This window comes from Magnolia sinica, chromosome 6, assembly GCF_029962835.1.
Source record: "Magnolia sinica isolate HGM2019 chromosome 6, MsV1, whole genome shotgun sequence".
In the NCBI taxonomy this organism is placed as follows: Eukaryota; Viridiplantae; Streptophyta; class Magnoliopsida; order Magnoliales; family Magnoliaceae; genus Magnolia; species Magnolia sinica.
The window spans coordinates 19,309,379-19,331,770 of record NC_080578.1 but is presented as its reverse complement, the minus strand read 5'-3'; the positions used below and the strand labels follow the sequence as shown (position 1 = coordinate 19,331,770).

The window sequence follows — 22,392 nt, the reverse complement described above, 5'->3', positions numbered from 1 at the left end:
AGGATGAACAGTGAGTTTCTTTAATACAGTGGACCGCACCAGAACCTGACCAAAACCACTCACTCCCGACTTTTTTTTCGCCAGGAATCCAATGAACGGGGTGGATTTCTCTGAAGAGATCATTATGGGGCCCATCGAACACATCAGCGCAACCTGCGTAAGGTTTACGCGCGTCCGGGAAAGCGGGATCTTCACCACCGTTCGGTGATCAAGTTCATGATCGGTTTGATGATCTAAACCATCCAAAACATTACCAAGGTCGAGCCAACCAGGGCCAAGAATCCTGAACTGCTTAAATCTTGCATTTGAAATGCCCACGGTCCAAAAAAGCTCTCCAAACGTAAGTGATTTCCCTTGTCTCGATGCACGCAAGGGCTGCGTAAAAGCTCCAACCGACTAGCCATCGCCCTTACCGCCTCTATAATAGGAGAAGAAATAGGGAGATCAAAGGATCCATCTAGGACGTGGAGCACCATCTGGGCTGCCGTGGAGGCGAGGACGTGGGCCATCATCAAGAAGTTCTTCCTTCTTTTCCTGGTTTTGTTTACTTCTTTCCTTAAGAGATTTTAACGTCATCATGTCTGTGATGAGCTAAACCTCTGAGCTAAGGCTAAGAGGTGAAGCTTGTAGCGTGATGGGTGTTTTTCCATGCTTTGATTCATGTTTAAGGAACTATTTTGATTCTCGTTTAATTATAAGGAATGTTTTTAGTTTTAATGGTTTGTTGTGACTCAAATTACAATAGATCTGCGATAGCGTGAGATATTCTTTTTTCATATATTGAGATTGTGAACTTGGGAACCCTGTTGTTCACCATCGTCTCATGGGCATGGTTGGGTGATGGAACCCTTCCTAACTTTCACAATTCTCTTATGATTGGCTATGAGGTTGGTAAATTGCTGTTGTTTGCCATAGTCTCCTGGGCATGGTTAGGTGACGGAATCACTTCCATATTTGCACCAATCGTATCTGTTAATGATTAGATTCATGAGAAGTTCAGAGATCTGACAAATCTCTTCCTACCAATTGGATAGGATAGGACTCTGATTCCAGTTGTGTCCTTGAATCAATGCAAGGTACCTTCCCAATTGCTACAAGTGGATCCTTGGCACCCTAGTTTTTCACCTTTAAATTTACAAGTTTTAGATTAATATTTCACCATTATTCCCTCATACTCACTTGATATAGATTTCATCTTCTTCTAGTTCTAGTTCTGGTTATTTTCATATTACGTATAGGTTTCAGTTCTTGTGGATTCGATCTCAGTCTTACCGAGTTTATTATTACATCACAACCCCCCCTAGAAGTGCTTCCAAACCTGAGAGCTTGCTTTGTAGAGGGGTGGTCAATAGACTCGATATCCGAGTTCTGGGGAGTAGAGCAGTAGTTACATCTTGAGCAAAGATGAACCCCCTTTCTTTGGATGTGATCATCGACTGGAAGAGCCTTGTGAAGGATCTTCTAGGTCAGCAGAGCAATTTTAGGGGGAAGTTTGGCATGTCATACCCAGCTGGCCCAATGTTTCTTGTCAGCCCTTGGTCTGATAGTCTGTCACACCTGGCCCACCACAAACTACCCATTGGAGGAGTCCTGTCAAATACATATGTCTTCATTTGTTGACGGAGTGATACCTTCTGCATTTATGTGATCAATAACCTGTTGAGTTAGGAAATTAGCCACCTGTGAGCAGCTTTTCCAACCCAATGTACCAATAACGTCCTTCACCTTCAAATTCTGAAGGTCCTCATGAGGAGGCTGGATAAGAATTTGCATAAAGAGCCCAGACTTGACCAGTTCCTGTCCCAAAAATGCAGATTGCCCCGGCCCACGATCCAGCGTGAGTGCTCAGTGATCCTTGGAATCAGTTTGCAAACGTGTATCCAGAATGGAGAAATCGTACCATAAATGGTTAGCCCAGCAACAGCGTCAACATCTGCTGAGTATTTGGATTTAACGAATTTGCTCCAGCATATATCTGATTCTCTGCTAAAGACAGCCCAGGTGAACTTCATTCTGAATGCCTCCATCCAAAAATTAGAGAAGGATCCTTGAAGGACTTTTAGAATAGAAGCTGAGATGTCTAACGCAGCCATCATGTGTACTGGCATGTTGGAGAGACCGTGGTTCACCAACGTGAGCTTGCCTGCATGAGATAGAATTCTGCTCGTATAGCGCTCTAATCTTTTCTGAATTCTTTCAATTAACTTGAGGAAATAAATTTTCTTAGGCTTGCTTTGGAAGATAGGCACTCTGAGGTATGTCAAAGGGGCAGTTGGTTTCCTGAATCCTGAGGTGTTTGCGGCTGATCTGTTTTGGGCTTCAGATTTGGGAAGAAGGAGAAATGAAGAAGCTCTTATTGCAATTGATTTTATGATCAGAGGCAAATTCATAGTTCTCGAGGAAGGATGCGATGATAGAAAGAGAATTGTGGCTACCATTTACGAAGATAATAGTATCATCGACAAAAAGGAGATGCGACACTAGAGGACAATGTCAAGAAGTCTTGAAAGTGTGAGCATAGCCTCTCTCCATGATGTTGTTGAGACCCCTTACTGAGAACTTCTGTTGTGAGGATTAGGAGCCTAGGTGAGATAAGATCACCCTAGCGGAGTCCTCTAGTCAAGTTAAAGAACTCGACCAATTCACCGTTGATGATGATAGAAAACCAAGAGTTAGCCCAACATCTTTCCACCAAGTCGATCCAATTTTTCTCAAATCCGAACTTGGACAAAACCTCCTTTAAGAAAACCCAGTTGAGTCTATCATAAGCTTTTTCCATATCAAGTTTCAACAGAATGTTGCCTCCTCTTATCTTTCTATTTATATCTCGAAAGATCTCCTGGACCAGGGTACAATTTTCTGCTATGGAACTCCCCTGCACAAAATCACCTTGTTCAGGTGAGATGATACTAGGGAGAATCCTCCCCAATCTCACCACTATAAGTTTGGAAAGGATTTTGTAAAGACAATTACATAAACTGACCGGCCTGAAGTTAGAAAAGTTTTTAGGAGAGCTTATCGTGGGAATTAGGCATAAAAGGGTTGAGGTGAGACCCCTAGGAAGGTTGTCCCCCTTAAAGAAAAGTTCCACCACCTTTAGGATGTTATGACAAACTGTATCCCAGCTAGCTTGGAAGAAGGCTCCAGAAAAGCCATCTGGACCCGACACACCATCCAAGGGTTGATTCATGACTACCTCTTGGACCTCCTCCATCGAAGGCTCCATCAGAAGATCCCAATTTTGGTTCTGCCTAACTGAGTGAGGGATGGAAAGGAGGAGATCCCCCATTTGAGAGTCTTGGTACCCCTGCATCAAATTTTGGAAGAAGGATATGGCTGCATTCTTTATCTCTTCAATGTTCATCAAAATTACTCCATCTCCCTGATCAATTTCCTGAATCTTGGCCCTCCTGTTCTTAGCTGTAATGCTGGCATGGAAGTGCTTGGTGTTCTGGTCCCCCTCCTTTAACCAATGGGCTCTAGACTTCTGTTTCCAGAAGATCTCTTCACAGAGTTCGAGTTGTGCCAACCTATCCTTAGCTGTAAGAAGAGGTTGAAGATGGTCAGAATCGGTAGCCCCTTGTGCAGCTTCTTCTGCAATGCACAGATCATCTTCGACTAATTTAAGGTTCCGAAAGAGATCCACAAAGACCTCTCTATTCCATATCTTGAGAGCTCTTTTCACTCTTTTCAGTTTACCAATCAGCGCTTGAATTGGATTACCTGGGGAATAGGTGGCCCAAGTTGCGTTGACTATGTCCTTGTATCCCTCATGAGTAGTCCACATACATTGGAAATGAAAAGGTTTGGGGGCTGAGGGACGGGGCGTAGGAAATGTAAGAAGTAAAGGGGCGTGGTCCAAATTTCTCCTAGGAAGATGTCTGACTTGGAAATCAGAAAAAGTTTGGAACTAGCGATCGTTGCAATAAATTCTGTCTAGTCTAGCCCACACCCATGGCTGACCCCTTTAACTGCTGCACTATGTAAATCTGTTGCCTGAGAAATGAGCATCTTGAATACTCTCATTAATCAATCCTTCTGCAAACTCCGCAGAGTTAAGAGCGTCAAAAGAGGAAGCCTCGAACCTTTTTGATGGAGAAAGGACCGTGTTAAAGTCCCCACAAACAACCCATGGGACTGATATACCTGCTCCCTATAGGTTGCTAAATCCTCCCAAAGATCTCTTCTCAAGATTTTAAAACACTTGGCATACATAAAAGATAAATGCACTTGCCAACACTACCTTGGAAACCAACCGACAGCGAAAGCTTCTGACTGGATGAGGCTACGATTTCTGCTGTAAGGAATGGGGCAAAGAAAACCCAGACTTTCCCCCTTAGGCTGCATTTGAGTAAGAAGAATGAAATCCCAACTTTAAACCAATTTTGATCCGCTTCTCTTCCTAAAGCATTGGTTCAAGGATAGCTATAATAGTCGGATGGTATTGTCTGGAAATACTTTTTAAAGTGCGAATAGTGGGAGCATTACCTACCCCACGAGCATTCTAAACGAGGATGCTATCCATGGGTAGACTTGTTATTCTCACACCTCAATGCTTCAGGCTTCTAAGCCTCCCATACCAATCTGCATTAGACTTTTTTGTCTTGTATTTGGAGGCCTTCATAGCTTGAAAATTGGATGGTTTGGCCTTCTGTCTTGCCCATATGGCTTAATTGAATCTTCTCTGGAAATTGGATAGGTTCATCAGTAGGTGGATGGGTCTTTTAAAACATGGTCCTGTTGCTGAAGAGTGGTTTGGGTTCCAGATGGGCCGAGTCCTAAGGGAAACATGGGTTCCTTAAGGAATGGGGAGGGTTGGAAGTTGATCTCGTGATCAGGGACCCAAAATGATTTTGGGGTTGTCAGAGGAGGCTCACTCGAATTCAAATCCACCTCCACTAGGGAGATAGTAGCCGGGATGAAAAATGGCAGTAGATCCACTTCAAAATTCCCTCCTACGATGGAGTCTTTCCTATTAGCAGTTAGAGGAGAGTAAGAATTCCAGGTTGTCGACTGGGAATCTTCCTCATCGTCTTCGGAAATTTCTCCGAACTTCAGCGGACTGTGGCCTTCCGAGAGTGCCTTTTTGGATGGCCTCGGAGGGGAGGGAAGGTAGCTTGCTGAAGTTATAACCCAGAACAAGGTGGATTGAGAGGGGGCTCTACTAGCAAGAGCTGCTGATGTGTTCTAAGGAAGAGGGACCTGATCTTCAACCTTAGGAGGATCAGGGGAAGCTGAGGAGTGACCAACGTGACCTGGAGAAGATTATGAAACATGACCAGTAGCAGGAAAGCCTCTAGTACCTTCTTCGATGACTTGGGTCTTGCCAACCTGAATTTCGCCCCTAAAATCTCCTGAGGAATTCTGGGGAGAAATGCTAGTTGTGGGGGAGGCAGGTCTCTCGGTCTCTTCGCAAATTGTTTTTTGGTAGAAGGCCTGTTCTACCCATTACCTTGTGGAAAACTGTTGATTGGATCTTTGAATATATCTTCAACTCTTCTACCATATTCCTAAAATCGAACAATTCTGGGATTGGCCATATTAGAAATGATTGCCTTGCCACCTCCGAGAGTCTAGAATGATGGGGGTCCATCCCCGGAGAAACGGTGATCTTGATTCTAGATGCTACTTGAACCAGCCCAAGGAGAGAACATCTATCTATTTCGATGACCCTGCCAAGATATTTGCCCAGAGCTAGGAAGACTGATTCGAGCCAGGCGTGTGCCGGAATGCCGTAAAGACGAATCCAGATGCCCTCCTTACCCATACCAAAATTAAGGGACCAAGCCTCCAGTTTAGCAAGCCCCATCCTGCCATGAAGAGAGGAATCTGAATAGAAGAGATAAGTTCCATACTTGTTTTCAAGACAAGGAGGAAGTGATCTCGGTTTAGATGTGAGATATCGATAGCCGAAGAGGCATACCTGGATTTGTGCAAACCTTGAACTAAGAGGATGTGCAAAATGTCTAGGGAGACTGCTTGACCCACCAAGGCGAGCTTTAGCTGTTGCATTTCTCAGAAATGTCCTTCCCTCCTACTTTGATTATCTGAGGATAAGACTGATAGTTTTGTAGAGGAATTCTAGCAATAAATTCTTCGGAAGTGGGGCCCTTTGTCTCAGATGTTGTCAAAGTCGTTGGAGCAACCCGTCAAACACTTGATGGGTCGTCTGATAAACTCTAACCTTGCCAGGGAATATTGCCAGTCATTGGAGCAAACCGTTGAACACCTGAAGGGCCTTCAGTCTTAGTGAATCCTTTCCGAATGTCTGAGGCATTATTGCAAGCATTTGATGTGCAATTGGGGCCCCTGAGTGTGATAAATTTTATGTACGATAATCTTCCTTGGTCCTGGATCAGGGGATGTGGGAGATTGGATGGGAGATGCTGATGTTAGGTTAGATGCCTTCACAGTCTTTTCCTTGGGAAAGGATGGAGATTCCAATAGAGTTCTGTTTGTAGTGTTTTCCACTGTGAGAGTTCTACCATTCGCCCATTTAGTGAATCTAGTGTTGCCTCGGCATTCTTCTCAAATTTGTAGCAAATGAATGTGAATCCTTTAGGTCTTCACAGTTTGTGGTTCCATGGCTTGAAGTGTCTACGATTCTTCCAAATCTTCCGAAGATTATATAGAGGTCAGCTATGGAGGTATTAAAAGATAAGTTCACTGTAAAGATTGTGAATCGTCTGGGAGAGGGATTCCTATAACGAACTTCAGTCCATTTGTGGCTTTCTTGCCCCTATCTCTTGTACGTGTGTAAGGACATACGATCTAGTGAAGGCCTAGTTTTTCTAGGTTTTGCCACTTGCTCTTTTTTTATGGTGATCTATATTTAGTGAGGACCATAGTTAGAGATAGGTATTTTGTTATTCTTATTGTACTCATCTTTTAGGGTATTCCTCAGTGGGATTCCTTGCATGGTTAGGAGAAAGTTGGTAAGTCTTATATTTATATTTTTCTCATTTATAGTGAATAAAAAATTGTTTACTGCCTCCTGAAGTAGGTATATTGTCAAACCACATAAATCATTGTGTCTCTTATCTCTTTCTTTTGTTTGGCCATTTTCTCACATTTTCGTCTCGTTTACATTAATTAGGTGCAGGAGTTTTTCCACAACTACTACATAACACAACTTTTAATATGTGAAATTTCTTTGGCCCCGTCATGATTTATGTATTAGATCCACTATAGTGCCCTAAATTTTTGCGGCCCGAGTACATACTCATGCCCGAGAATTCTAGGTGTTTATAATGTAATAATTTTGATACTTTCAAATTGCACCTTATGTTTTTTTATATAGATGACATCCAATCACGAGGGTAACCATTCACGAGAGTAAAAACAACTATATTTATTATTCCATTAGAGTAAGAAGATTTTAACTAATTTTCTAATGCCCTCTCAATGAGAGCTTATTACATTATCTTAAAGTAAGTAGTGAAAAATAAAATAAAATAAATCGTAGTGATAGCCTTCTTCTTTATTCAAACATATATTCCACAGAATTGTCATTGTCCGTATCATCAACATGTAATTCACTTACAACATTTGTATAGTTAGAGAGGGTCAACGCCCTACTCATAGTGGTGGTTGTCCTTTAAAGTTTACAATGATTCAAGTGATTTATAAAATTAATAAAAGGGTCCTGATACATCTCATACTTCACAAATACAAGTAGAATCAGTATGCACAAATATTCTACATGAAATGCATGCCTAGCAAAGTATGTGTAGTCCATCACACTAGGCGATCATCATAATGTGGAAAAGAATTCAAAAATACCCGGCTCGCCCTGCATCCCATACTACGGAGATTTGTCAGCATGTCCAACATTAACGTGGATTTATGTGAATATTTCAAGGTGATGTAACAATGCAATTGGAAGATTTACGTAACATAATTTGTTCATGGAGTGACTATTTGTGACATTCAACCTCGAAGGTGATGTAACACGCATGGCGGTTTATTTATATTGATTGTGCACCACTACCCAACCCACGGGATTATGTACTGACCAAGAGGGCCACTACCTGGAACGCATTATGTTCACGATAATATATTGATCACTAAAAGTGGAATTTCCAACATAATACTTGTGTTATGTGATATTAATGCAATAATTAAAAGTACGTAGCATTGATCTGCATGGTGAAGATTAATGACATTAAAACTTGAAGCATATAATAAAGAGAAAATCAAATCAACCAAATCACAAATTTTAAAGGAAAAACCCTCACCTTTAAAGTTGAATCACCTTCACGTGTTTACTAAATACTTGTATACATATTGTAGATTTAGCTTTAGCTATATATTACACAACTTTTTAGTTAGAAATTAAACTAGGGTCTCATCTATCGTATTTGTCTAGGTTAATTTATTTAAACCACTAATTAAGGAAAACTTATCATAAGATGTCACATGCATTGGAGACTTGCCTCGTCAGCCATTACTTCTCAGCCCAACAAAACTCGGATTTTAGCGAAACTCTTTATTGAGTCGACTTAAGTCACCTCGCTAATGGAAAGTCTATAACTGTTTGGGTTGGAATTAGAACTTGAAATAGAACATACTATCTCCTACAGATTACGAGAGGGGAAAACAAAGACGAAGTAACTCACTGGCATTGTAGTGGCCTGACGAAGAAACAAGACAGGCACGAGGCACCCATCCATCATACCATGTGTGTAATACACAACAAGCTCATTTTAGCACAAGCAAGTGTTGAGGGTCAAATATTGCATACTAGACCCCAGTTATTGCCTGGATTTACGAGCATGATATCGTTTAATGCCCTGCCTTAATCGTGTTTTTGATGCAAGGTGTATTTAGGAGCTTGGACTGGAAAATTGTATTAAAAGAATGGATTTAGCACTTCAGAATCACCAAGGTAAGGGATGGACCCCAAGGGACCAAGATCAATGGATTTATACGTCAGAGATCCGAGAAAATCGAGAAATTGAAGCTCAAGTGGCCGAAATTGGTCCAGAATGCAAGATCACAGGGTTCCCACCATCCGGTTGGCTCGAAACTTCACATATGGCCTGAAGAACTTAAATAAGCCGTACACATCAAATTTCAGTAGTTGGATACCTGTGAAAGTGGTTCAACGGTCAGATCAGCCTATGAATTACTGATCTGAGGCCCACCTGATATTCAGATATGCTTCAAACTCGGGATTTATCCATTAGATGATATGAGAAAAGACATGGACGGAACGGATTTCTCACGACCATTATGATGGTGGCCCATGAGCATCGTGTGTATAGAGAGTATACGTGCACTCAATGTGCACCGGATGGAGAAACTCGGTCAAAGTCGGTATTAACCGACTCCTTACGTAAAACGGCAACTGCCGTTACAGCGAGGATCCGCACCAAACGTCGGTTGATGTTGTGGGCCCCGTCCATTGTCCATATGGACAATCCAAACCATTCACCAGATTCGTAAAGTCCTGCTCACCAAGTCATAGGTGACGATTTTTGAGGAAACAAGGAGGATAGGATCGCAAACATCCAAAAGGAAGATGGACGGTGGAATGAAATCATCCATAGGCCACCAAGAAGCTGATCTAAAATAGGTCATGTCTGACCGATTTTTCGAGAGGAAGCTAATGAACGGACTAGATCTCCCCACCGACGTTGTTCATGGGCCCCATTGACACCAGAAGGATTCGTTTCGGATTCCTTACGCGTTACGCACGTCCGGAGAAACCCTGACGATCCAGGCTGTTACAGGATCTTGGAAGGGATCGGTCCGTCCATCTGGATTGTCCAAAATATTCCCAAGGTGGGACTGACCATGCTCAAGGAGACTGAACGGACCAGATCCTAAAAACAGGTCGGCTATTGGTGCCGAACGCGAGTCGAACGCAGGTTTGCTGCGCATGATGCGAATTGCATTATCCACCAACTTCTCCACTCCACCACCTCCGGACTGTTATAAAGAAGAAAGAGAGATACGTGGAGATGGATCGGTGGGTCGGAGGTGCATCAAAGAGAGGACGGTGAAGACGGTTTCAATTTTACTTCTTCTTTTATTTCTTTCTTATTTTGCCTATGAACTTGTTTAGAGGTCTAAGCCTCATTATGTCTATTCTAGGCTAAACCTCTTAGCTAGGGCTAAGAGGTGAAGCTTGTAGAGTGATGAGAGAATTTATGCGTGTGCCTTTTATTTAGATTGAAGGGATTTTTGATTTAATTTTATTATAGGAATATTTTTAGTTTTTAATGGCCTGTTGTGATTGAAATTACAATGGGTTTGCAATGGCTTTGAGTATTTCTTTTTTCTTTTATGTTTATGGCATCAGGAAGCCATGTTATTCACCATCATCAACTGGGCATGGTAGGATGACGGTACCCTTCCTAACCTTCATAGCATGATGATTGGTTGGTAATTAGTTTAATTCTATTATTTGCTTTGTCTCCTGGGCATGGTTTGGTGATGGAATTCATTCTAATTCATATACCTTTCATCTCCTTAAAATTATATCAGATGAAGTTCAGTTTAATTTCCATGATTCTTGAAGCGGGCCTAAGATCTCCCTGATCTCTACAAGTGGATTCTCTGAATCCCTAGTTTATTATCTCTGATTTCTCTTAAGTTTTACATTAATCTCTCACCATTATTCATCAATTTATATTTGATTTAGATTTCATCATAGGCTAGTTCTATTTCTACCTAGTTTCAGATTACGTACAGGTTTCAGTCCCTTGGGATTCGACCTCGGTCTCACCGAATTTATTACTACATCACAACCCTATACTTGGGGTGTGAACAAGTTTTTGGCACCGTTGTCGGGGACTAACGGCTATGATTCTCTGAAATTAATTGGTTTTAGAATTAGATTAAGATTAGGATTTTACTGACTTTAGTTTTAGATTTTTATTTCTATTCTAGAACTAACTTGTTTCCTGTTTTGTAGGATCCTGACATAAACTTCCAAATTGATAATCCCTTTCTAATTTCTCTAATTTTCCTATTTTTAGAATTAGGGTTTGAGTTTTACAAATTTTCTAATTCTAGTATTTTCCTATTTTTAGGAATTTTTTTTTTTTTTTAGAAACTTTCCTCTTTTGTTTTTAGAAACTAAGTTAGTTATTTCCCTTTTAGAAATTCTTTCTAATTTTAGAAACTAATTCATCATATTCTGAATCTAATTTTGAAACTTTCCTTTTTAGAAACTAACTTTTTTTTTTATTATATATTTTTAGTAACTTTCTAATTGTAGAATTTTTGTTTAGAAACTAACTTTCCTATTTTGTAGGCCTTTAAGATAAAAATTTCTAATTCAGTAAGTTCTTTCTCTACCTTCAATTTTTTAGATCTCTTTTAGTAACCTACTTTCTAGTTTAGGACTTTCCTAATTTATTTTAGAAATTTCCACTTTCCTTTAGGAATCTCTTCTTTTAGAAACTAGTTTACCTCTATCTTTCTTTTTAAGGATTTTTCTAACTTTAGAGCTTCTCTTTAGAAACTAACTTGTTTTGTTTTCTTTTGCAGGTTTTTAACTTAGGGACTCCAATTTGATAACTTCTTTCCAACCCTCTCTTTCTTTTTAGATTTTCTTTTCCTTTCTTAGGATTAGGTTTCGAATTTGATTGAGGGCTGCGAGTGTTTCATGCCCAAGTGGGCCCGTGACAACACCCGACGTCTCTTAACTGAAGGAGGATTGGTTGAGGGGTTAACTATCCATCGCAGGACTAAACACCGCTCGAAATCCCCTGAGTTAATTGAAGTGATGGCTGAGAACCAACCTCTTCTACCTCAACCCAGGGTGGAAGACATTTAGGATGAGAATGAGGTGCATCAAGCACCCCCGCCTCGTACTTTACGAGATTATTTACAACTAGTGGGGTGAGTACGCCCTCATGCATGATTTTTCCTGAAAATACAGGACATGGACATCAAGCCAGGGGTTATCCAACTCCTTCCTAAGTTCCATGGGCTTGAATCTGAAGAACCATATTTACATTTGAAAGAGTTTGATGAGATCATAGCCACTTTATATTTTCAAAATGTGTCTGAGGACACAGTCAGGCTGAGACTCTTTCCTTTTTCCTTAAAGGAGAAGGCTAAGACGTGGTTACATTCACTGCGTCCTAGATCCATTAGCACATGGAATGATATGCAAAGGGAATTTATAAAGAAATTTTTTCCACATCATAAAATGATTACCCTTAGAAAAGCAATCATGAACTTCACCCAAAAGGAGGATGAAACATTTTACCAATGTTGGGAAAGGTTCAAGGATTTGGTCAGTTCATGCCCACAACACAGCTTTGAAACATGGCGCATTACAAATTTTTTCTACAATGGACTGACATCTTCCATGCGCCAAATGGTCGAGACAATGTGTAATGGAGAATTCATTAATAAAAATGTCGACGAGGTATGGGATTACCTCGATAGTCTAGCTGAAAAAACACAATCATGGGATTATTACCCAAAATCGAACACCACGTCTAGGCCAACTCAATTAAAGGAGAAAGGTGGATTGTATCTCTTGAAAGAGGAGGATGATCTCAAGTGTAAAGTGACTACGCTCATAAGGAAAGTTGAGGCCATGGAAGGAAAGAAGGATAAGTTTAATGAAAGTGTTTGCGGCATCTGTGATTGCAACATTCATACAACTGAAAATTGTCCTACGATACCCGCCTTTCGAGAAGTGTTGAATGAACAATCCAATGCTGTAAATAATTATCAACGACCTTTCAATGGACCAACCTCTAATACGTACAATCCTGGTTGGAAAAATCATCCAAACTTTAGTTGGAGAAATGGATAAACTGCTACTCCTCAAGGTTTCTTCAATCAAAATTCAAATCAGGGGAAACCTCAAGAAGAACCGGTTCAAAATTCCATGCAAGAGCTGACCTAGGCAATGCAAGACTTTATGCAAAGGATGGATTCACGTATAACGATTATAGAAAAGGGGATGCTTCCTACACAACCGCTCCCCAATCTAAACCGCATTACGAGATAAGTGATCCCAGCTCTTCAAATCAAATGGGGCACGCTAAATCCATCTCCACTCTTAGGAGTGGGAAGATCATTGATAAAACCCTCTCGGTTAGGCCCGAAAAGCCTCAAGAACTAGAAGAGGACAACAATAATGGATCTAGTGAGACCCCACAAAAATTAAAACCGGAACTTCTAAAAAAGCCAGTTGCTCCATTTTCCCAATGGTTAGTCGCACCAAAACCTCTCTCTAACTCTCAGGATATCCTAGAGGTGTTGAAACAAGTGAAAGTCAACATTCCTCTACTTGATGTCGTAAAACAGATACCTTCATATGTCAAATTCTTGAAAGACTTATGCACGACCAAACGACGGTAGAGTATTCAAAAGAAGATCTTCTTGACCGAAAAAGTGAGTGCCATCCTAAAGAAAAACGTGCCACAGAAATTCAAAGATCCCGGTAGCCCAACCATATCATGTGTGATCGGGGACCATCAAATTGATCATGCACTTCTTGATTTAGGAGCGAGCGTCAATCTGATTCCCTACTCAGTATACAAACAGTTAGGTTTAGGTGAATTAAAACCCACCCTAACCACACTACAACTTGCTAATCGCTCTGTTAGTGTACCAAGAGGGATAATTGAGGATGTGTTGGTCCAAGTTGATAGATTTTACTACCCTGTAGATTTTATCATCCTGGACACCGAACCCATCAATAACATGAGCACTCAGATTCCCGTCATTCTTGATCGCCCATTCCTTGCCACTTTAAATGCAATTATCAATTGCAGGAATGGTATCCTGACTATGTCCTTTGGGAATATGACATTGGAGTCAAACATCTTTTTCAATAACGGCAGAAACTTAGAGGATGATGACGATTTCCACGACATTAACATGATTGACTCTTTAGTGGAAGATACGACACCTCTGACCTTATCCACTGACCTCTAGAGATGTGCCTGGCCCACTCCCATGATTTTGATGATGACATGATTAGGGAGACGTGTGCCTTGCTTGATACTGCACCGGTACTTAAAGTTAACCGGTGGAGGCCACAATTTGAAGAATTTCCACAAACCGATGTAATGCCTCTACCGTCTAACCTCAAGCCACCGAAGCTTGACCTAAAACCTTTACCCTCTGATTTGAAATATGTCTATTTAGGTCAAGATGAGACATACCCGGTGGTAATCTCTGCCCATCTGGAGAAAGAACAGGAGAGTATGCTTATATCTACTCTCCTTAAGCATAAGGGAGCCCTTGGATGGACGATAGCGGACCTCAAGGGAATCAACCCCTCGATTTGTACTCACCGCATTTATCTTGAGGATAATGCGAAGACCACTCGGTAGTCACAACATAGACTAAATCCAAACATGAGGGAAGTGGTTAAGGCCGAGGTTCTTAAACTATTGGATGTGGGTATCATATACCCCATATCCGATAGTCAATGGGTGAGTCCAACTCAAGTGGTTCCTAAGAAGTCCGGGATCACCATCGTAGCCAATGCCAATAATGAACTCGTGCCAACTAGAGTTACTACTGGTTGGAGAATGTGCATTGACTACAGGAAGCTGAATACCGTCACGAGGAAGGACCACTTTCCTTTACTCTTCATTAATCAAATCTAGGAAAGGGTAGCTGGTCATTCTTATTACTGTTTCCTTGACGGGTATTCGGACTACAATCAGATTGAAATCGCCCTTGAGGACCAGGAAAAGACTACATTTACATGTCCCTACGGCACCTTTGCCTACAAAAGGATGCCATTCGGATTATGTAATGCCCCTGCCACCTTTCAGCGATGTATGATGAGTATCTTTTCTGACATGGTGGAAAAATATCTAGAGGTCTTCATGGACGATTTCTCTATTTTCGGTTCATCTTTCAGCGAGTGCTTAGAGAGTCTTAAATGTGTGTTGAAAAGATGTGAAGAAAATAACTTGGTACTTAATTGGGAGAAGTGCCATTTCATGGTTCAGAAGGGAATTGTCCTTGGGCATATCATCTCATCTAAGGGAATCGAGGTAGATAAGAAAAAAATCGATCTTATCTCTAACCTACCTCCACCCAAGAACATCAGAGATGTGCGATCCTTCTTAGGACACGTAGGGTTTTACAGACAATTCATAAAGAACTTTAGTCTCCTCTCTCGTCCTTTATGTAATCTACTTCAAAAGGATGCACCATACGAGTGGATTGAGCCATATCAAGAAGCTTTCACTAAGCTTAAGGGCATGTTGACTAGTGCACCCATCATACAACCACCCGACTGGAGCATCCCTTTTGAACTTATGTGCGATGCTTATGATTACACTCTTGGAGCGGTTCTAGGTCAGAGAAAAGATAAGAGGCCCTACATCATTCATTACGCAAGTAGGACTTTAAATCCTGCCCAAGTGAACTACTCAACTACGGAAAAGAAACTCCTAGCCGTAGTGTTCGCTTTGGATAAATTTAGGTCCTACCTGATCGGATCCAAGATCATTATCTACACAGATCATGCGGCACTTAAGTATCTTCTTTCCAAGAATGATTCTAAGCCCCGTTTGATACGATGGATCCTTCTACTCCAAGAATTTGATTTGGAAATTAAAGATAAAAAGGGAGTAGAGAACGTAGTGGCCAATCATCTGTCTTGCCTTAATACCTCTGATTCCCTTGAGGCGACCCATATCAATGACATGTTCCCTGATGAACAACTGTTCAGAGTCTCCCATTCGCCTTGGGTCGCTGATATTACCAATTATCTTCCAACAGGTTCCATACCGACGATTGGACTGCACAAGATAAGAAGAAATTCTTCACTAAGGTGCGTAACTTTTTCTAGGACGATCCATATTTATTTAAATATTGCCCAGACCAAATCATGAGAAGATGTGTGCCAGACGATGAGCATCAGAGTGTCATCTCTTTTTGTCACTCACAGGCTTGTGGTGGTCACTTTTCTGCCAAAAAGACCATAGCCAAGTTCTGCAGTGTGGCTTTTACTGGCCCGCTATGTTCAGGGACACTCATGAGTTTTACAAAGCTTGTAAGCGTTGTCAGAAATTGGGAGCGTTGTCCCGTCACAATATGATGCCATTGAATCCCATTCTTAACATCGAGGCATTTGATTGTTGGGGCATTGATTTCATGGGACCATTCCCCCAATCTTTTGGTAATTTGTATATTTTGCTCGCTTTAGATTATGTCACTAAATAGGTCGAAGCAATTCCGTGCCGAAATAATGACCATCGCTCGGTCATTAAATTCTTAAAAGAGAACATCCTTTTACTGTTCGATACGCCTCATGCCATCATTAGTGATGGGGGCTCACACTTTTGTAATAAACCATTCAAGAGCTTAATGAAGAAATATGGTATCTCTCATAAGGTGAGCACCCCATACCATCCACAGACAAATGGACAAGCTGAGATTTTCAATAGGGAGATCAAACATATTCTAGAGAAAACGGTTAACCCTGATCGTAAGGATTGGTCAATCCGATTGACCGATGCCTTATGGGCATACCGTACTACTTTTAAAACCCCTATTGAAACGTCTCCCTTTAGACTTGTCTATGGGGAAGCTTGTCACTTGCCTGTGGAGTTGGAACATAAAGCGTACTGGGCGATCAAAAATTTGAATTTCAATCTGTACAATGCTGGCTCGCTACGTAAACTTCAATTAAATGAACTTGAAGAAATCCGGAACGATGCGTACGAGAACTCGAGAATTTACAAAGATAGAATGAAGGCATTTCATGACCAACGTATTCTACGAAAATCATTCACACCTGGTCAGAAAGTCCTTTTGTATAATTCTCGATTACATCTCTTTCCAGGTAAGCTTCGATCTCGTTGGACTGGCCCTTACATTATAGTCACTGCGTATCCTCATGAGGCCATTGAGATAAGAGATCCTGACAATGGCAAGGAGTTTAAAGTAAATGGACATCGCTTAAAGCCATTTGTTGACAAATTTGATTCAGAGGACATGTCCATACCTTTGACTGATTCTGTTTACTAGGATTGATCTCCTAGTCTGATGGAGGTATAGGTAGGTTTCTTGTTTTCATAGGACTAGGATAGTTTCCTTTATGCTGTTTTAGGATAAACGGTAAACTTAGCGCTCCTAGGAGCCAACCCAGCTTTTCATTCCGTTTCATTTTTCTAGTTAGTTAGTTCAATGTTTGTCGGTAACATTGCTGCAAACCCTCACAAGACTACAACTCGTCCACCAGGGGCAACCTAGGGGTTTAAAGGCTTGTTGCATATGCTAAATGCAATTGAGAGAACCTGCGAAAGTGGTGTAGGTAGGATTTTATTTTTGTTATTTTTATTTTACTTCTGTTGGTTTCTCTCTTGTGCTGACCCGCTCTTACATAGATATCTTTGGAAAGCTTCTTGATTCTTTCGTCCAGGTACTATCTTTCCATCACTCTTATATTTTCGTTGTCTCATGTGCATTGCATGCTTATTTCTTTTACATTGAGGACAATGTAGATTTTAGGTTGGGAGTGGGAGATTAGGCTACCTAATTAGTATTTTTATGGTCTTGAGCAAAAATTGTGAAAATTTTTAAATTTTTCTGGAATTTCTTGTGAATTCGAAGTGATTTTAATAATTATCTTAGATTTAGAATTAAAAGAGACGTGATGTTGGTAATTTATGATTCTTAGATTCAGTTGTCTGTTAGATTTCACGATTAAGTTGAAGTGTTAATCCAGAATTAGAAGTTATAAACATTGATTGAATCATGATTTCACATGTCGCATCCCACTTTCACATTAAGGTTTCAGTTTGATATTGAAGGGTTAACTTGGTGATCATTAAGCTTGGAAGGAACCAACCTAGGGAATTTGCCCGTCATGGTCAATTAATAAAAAATTAAAAAAATAAAAAAATAGATACTTTTGGAAAGGGTTGGGCGAATAATCTTCATAATAGGTTTGCTCCCTATAAGTGTAGATTTGATTCCCCATGAATGATATGTGAAAAGGGTTAGGTGTACGATCTTCACCATAGGTTTGCTCCCTATAGGCGAGGATTTGATTCTCCCTCTTGACGTTACTTTTAATAAAAAAAATTAAAAGCTGGAAGAATGAAAAGATGATCTGTGAGGCAAGTTTTGGTTTAAGTTTTGGTTATCATGAATTCTCTCGTTGGTTACCAATGATATCCTGAAATAGAGAAGTGAATTTTAATGATGATAAGCGAGATTACACTATACACACATGGAACTCAATATTTAGAATTTTTTCTCATTAATGGATTAATACTTTGAACTTGATTATGAAGTTTACCGTGTGCTTGATCTAGGAGAGAGTAATGCCCAACATTCATGAATCTTAAAATTCTAGTATCTGGTTTGTTTTTCAAAAATCACTCGAGTACATAGAAATTATCCTGTAGTTCTCAACTTATCTTTAGCATACTTTGCTCGGGACTAGCAAAATGCTGGTTGGGGGTTGTGTTGAGGGTCAAATATTGCATACTAGACCCCAGTTATTGTCTAGATTTACGAGCATGATACCGTTTAACGCCCTGCCTTAATCGTGTTTTTGATGCAAGGTGTATTTAGGAGCTTGGACTAGAAAATGGTATTAAAAGAATGGATTTAGCACTTCAGAATCACCAAGGCAAGGGACGGACCCCAAGGGACTAAGATCAATAGATTTACATGTCAGAGATTCGAGAAAATTGAGAAACTGAAGCTCAAGTAGCCCGAAATTGGTTCAGAATGCAAGATCACAGGGTTCCTAGAATGGTCGGACTGTGCCCTCATTTGCGCGGTACTCACCCTCGAATACAGGACCCCACCCGGCCTCGACCAGGCGGTCCATCACTAGATATTGCTCAAAGAGCCTCTCATCCACATGAGCTTCAAAAAGGACCATGCGACCATGAAATCTCCCATGAGATAGATCCCCTAGTAGGGCCCTTTCGAGGGGGGCCTTGGGATCGAGATCCCGCTTCGTCCTTATCTCACAATCGACGCTTGCACTTGTGGTGGCACCTCTCGATCTCCTAGCACGAGGAGGGCGACTAGGCCCGGCTTCATCCACCAGAGGCCTTTTCTTTCCCATGATAGAGAGGATGGTGAAAATCAAGAAAATGGCCGTCACAAGCTCGAATGGAGCCATTGGAGTGGAATGATATGTGGGAATGGGATGGGTTGTTGGACTTGGAGGTATATGAGACACAAATGAGAGATTTATGCATTCAAATCGAAAGAAAAGAGCGAGATAGGAGAGGGTTTTGATGGGAAACGGTGGAGGGGTGTGTGTATTGAAGAAAAATGAGGAAATGGGTGGGTGGAGGAGAGGTTTGAGAGAGGAATAAGAGTTTTTGAAGAAAAGGGAGAGCTTGAAGGGGTATGTTGTGAAGAGGGGGAGTATTGGGGGAGGTTAAAATTGACCCAACATATATCAGTGGGCCATACAACCCCTTAGAAGCGTCGGCCCGAACTGGCCTGCCCGGCCAGGCCCGCCAGGGGGCGAGGCGCTCGCCGACCTCTGGACAAACTGGCGATGGCTCGCCAGTGGGGTGAGGTCCTCCTGCCCCCTGGACCCTAAAAATGTGTGGGTCCCATCCTGGGTCCCCCTGGAGGTGTCCCATTTAACCCCTGACTCCCCTTTGAGTCGTTTCGGGTCATTAAGTGTATTTTCTGATGTATATTCACATTTATTGATTGTTGAAGGCTGGGATGGGGTAAATCATGGTCTAAACATGTCGATTGATGGTTTAAGGGTGATCCGAGGTCGTCTCAAGCGATCACAGATATGTACAGACCCGATCTCAGCACTCGTTTTCGGTAAATTTCGCCAATTGGTGAAACTGGGAAACGTAAGCTTGTTCCTACACTTTTCTCACACTAACCTAGGCCTAAATGCGTCAGCGCACGTCCTGTGATCATAACCCAGGTCCGGTTTAATCCAAATCATGATCCGATACCAACTTGTAACGCCCTGAAAATCGGAGGTCGAGCAGGTACCCAACTCTCGAGTTCCAACGCATCACTTATGCAACATATATAATGATGATTTGATGTTGTCGATGTTAGTGCATAAAACATGAATGAGATTAAGCTAAACTAGTGAATCATACTCCAGGGACATTTGAATTTACACAAGCGGAAGACTGTGATAAGTAGATACAATATATATACCATTGTAGGTTCCCAAAGTATGAACACATTGCCAGGTTAAATAGTTACACGTATTGATTTAAAATATAAAATGTTAAAAGAGTGGTAGTCCTCTACAAGCATGAACCCTGAAGTCCCATCAATTCAGAATGTCTACGTAAATTCGCCTGAATACTGCATATATGAGAATGCCTCCTCATCATCCTCAAAGTCTGGCTCCGCCTCGCAGGCTACGCCATCATCTGAACCTATAACAGGATCTGGTTGGTGTGTACAATACCGTCCCGTAACGTGGGAGTGAGTGATCAACTCAATGAAATAATAAAACAAAGGTTAACATGTTATCAATTCAGTCAAGCAGTAATGATAACGCAATACAACAATTAGGTCCTAAGTACTCTTGTTAATGTAAGAATGATATGTATAAATGATGCATGCCCTCACCTGCACTCCCTCTGCGATCTTCATCTAACAGTCGCGCATGTCAGTCACTTCCTCATGCTCTCTACTCAACGCCAAACTGCACATGCAGTGTGGTGCATGAGCGTGATTACCAAGTTCTTATCAGTCCTTTTCATACAGCAGGATTGGGAAGTTAAGGTACCTCCCTTATATCAATTCCTAAATGATGATCCATTCTAGGGTCGTCAGTCCTAGTAAATCTCATACGATGTTATGGTTCTAGGTCGCTATAAAGGGCTCGTCACCTTATCAATGTAGGCCTAGTTTGTACTGTTATTGCTATGGAAAGGCTCGTCGCCTCCACGCAGTCTTAGAGTACGCTCGAGGTCAATACAAAGGGCTCGTTACCTTATCAGTGTAGGCCGACAGCTCGAATACAGTATCCCATACCACCGTATTCAGCTCACGAGGCTGTGTTGCTCACTGGACACTATAGGGAGGCTCGTCACCCTAGCGTAGGCCGACAACTCGACCACGGTGTCCCATACTACCATGCCCAGCTCATGAGTCTTAGCGGATTGAGGTACCAAGGTTAAAGGGATTTTCACTGGTAAGTTTGGTACCTTAAATTCAAGCAGTAGCGTCCATACATGGCGAACGTACATCGGGTTAATCGGGTTACTTGACGAGCTCGACCGGTACGAGCGCACATCGAATTGATCGACATGAAGTACACGAGCACTCTGTGTGGCCTAACCACCGTCGACAACTTAAGTACGGCTTGGACTCATCGAACACGTCCTGTGGGGCGAAAACAACCTCAGCCACCAAATCAGGGCATGTTACCGATTGCCTAGACTGTATCATAGTCCCAAACATATCCAATTCTAACAAGTATTCGTATGAAATAGTCAAAGCAGTAATAAATACATAATTCCAATTCTTTAACCATTTGAGCATGTTATGAAGTACAACATACACAGGATTTCACACATGCGCATTTCATAAGTAAAACAGACAATATAATATAAGTTGCATGGAGAAAATCATACACATAGTCATGGTAGTTTAGAATCTTATCTCAACACTCATATAAAGTACCTAATGCCAAGTACTTGCTCATTCAGACATTTTTACGAACACTTAGACTACACCTTTTTAACATACACAATATATGTTGGGCATAACATATACTGGGGCAAATCCTTTCGCCAAGGAGTTGTTACACATACAACTAGTATAAACACACGACAACTAATCATGGCAAACACACTTTCAAATTCCATACATATACGATCCTTTCTACAAATACATGGAATACACTAAACTCCATATAGTTCATATATATCTGAAACGCGAAACAAACATCGCATTTGGCATGTGAAATAGCACCCACATCAGTAATAAACCATTAATCAACATTGAAAGCCTTGAAAACCATAACCTATACGTTTATAGTCCGCACCTTACATCGGTAAACGCGTAATGGATTCGTTTTAGACACTTAGCCTTTGTCAACGGCGGATTGACAACCTACAGTATGAAATAGGTTAGCTATTCCATTACTTACAATATTTGAAACCCTATTATAGGTTAGGGTTAGGTTTTCTTACTTAAGAACGGGATTGGAATCGCCCGTATAGCTATACAGATAGGGTGGCTAAGTGCATGGAGCAACGAGGTCAACTCCCAGGATGAATCTCTAACTCTCAGTCTCACTTTCTCTCTCTTTCCTTTCCTTTTCCTTTTCTCTCTTTCTTAGGGTTTAAAAATTCATATGGATTATTAAAGAAAGGGTTTAAGGCCCTTATATAGGCCCAGGTCTGATGGAAATGGCCCCAGAGCCAAGGTATACTTAGGTTATATCCAAAGGGCGACTGTTTCAGCCCAACGGAG

General features: G+C 41.3%; 1 non-coding gene across 1 annotated transcript; it reads right to left on the bottom strand.

Annotated features, from left to right (window-relative positions):
• Window positions 1-12,172: 12,172 nt before the first annotated feature.
• On the bottom strand, window positions 12,173-12,279 carry LOC131250270 (small nucleolar RNA R71). Its single transcript, XR_009173197.1, has one exon. It is a non-coding gene; the product is annotated as a small nucleolar RNA R71 (small nucleolar RNA).
• Window positions 12,280-22,392: the final 10,113 nt, after the last annotated feature.